Source organism: Acomys minous (genome assembly GCF_964271855.1).
Source record: "Acomys minous genome assembly, chromosome: 2".
NCBI classification, from domain to species: Eukaryota; Metazoa; Chordata; class Mammalia; order Rodentia; family Muridae; genus Acomys; species Acomys minous.
The window spans coordinates 699,368-700,768 of NC_140484.1; positions in this window are offsets into that span (position 1 = coordinate 699,368).

A 1,401-nucleotide genomic window follows, 5' to 3' on the forward strand; every position below is an offset into this window, starting at 1 on the left:
AGATGAGACGCCTTCTCTCTGTCCCAGCATCATCCTAGAAATGTTTGTACTTGGGAATGCGCATTTCCCCTCCCTGATAGCCTGTTGGCTTTCTTTGGGGGTAATGAGCTTTTCTTGCCTGGGACCAGTCTCATGGACCCAGTCAGGGTCCCAGCTCTGGAATAAAATCCTGGCCAACGAGTAAGTCCAGGCCGGCCTCTCCGGCCTCTGTTATGCTGGGCAGGGATGTCATGGTCTGGGAGCATGTTATCGATGTGCCTGGGATGTGTGCACGGCTTCAGACTCCCAAATGGAGCAGTCAAGAGCTTGGTGGCTCTGAGAGCTGATGTTCTAGTCAAGGTTCCTATTGCTGTGATGAAATGCCATGCCCAAAATGCACTGGGGCAGGAAAATGTCCCACTCACAGTTTATTTTTATCATCGAAGACAGTCAGGGCAGGAACCTGGAGGCAGGAGCTGGTTCAGAGGCCATGGGAAAGTGCTGCTTCCTGATGTCGTCTCATGGCTTGCTCAGCCACCAGGCGTGGCCCCACCCACGATGAGCTGGGTTCTCCTACATCGATCACTAATAAAAGGCCCAACAGAAGACATTTTCTCAATTGGAGTGCTCTCCTCTCAAATGACTCTAGTTTGTGTCAGGTTGGTGTAAAACCTAGCCAGCACAGTTGATTTTGATTTTTTCTTGATTGGATTAAGAAACTCTCAAGGCATTAGTTAATTACTATCTGTGTTGGGGGGTGGGGGAGCACATCCAGGAGGAAACTGAGGGAAAAGACCTTGTATGTGGGTGGCCCCAACTCTGTGGTCCAAGTTCCCAGATTGAATAAAGATGGAAAAATGAGAAAGGCGCTTGAGTACCAGGGTTCTTTTTCCTGACCCATCTTTTTCTGTTTCCTGACCCATTGAGATGTAGGCAAGTAGCCTTGGGCACAGGCAGGAGTTGGCTGTAGCTATGCCTTTCCTGTCACAGTGAACTGTATCCCCTGAAGCGTGAGCCAAAATAAGCCTCTCGTCACTTAAGCTACTTATGTTGGGTATTTTGTGAGAGCAACGAGAAAAGCAGTGACTTTAACAAATAAGTTCTGGGTTTGGACCTCAGCTTGCGCTAGGATTTGGCCACAGGTGAGAGACTAATACATCCCAGGAAGATCCTCCAGCTTGGCACGATGACTTTAAATTGTCAGTGTCTAGATTTTATTAAAAGTATTTTGTTTTGATTTGAATTATGTGTATGTATGTCTCTGTGCGGGGGATGTTCACATGAGTGCAGGTACCTGGGAAGGCCAGAGGAGGGCACCAGATCACCTGGTGCTGGAGTCATAGGCAGTTGTGAGTCTCCTGACATGGGTACTAGGAGCCAAACTCAGATCTTCTACAAGAGCAGCAGGTGTTCTTCACCACC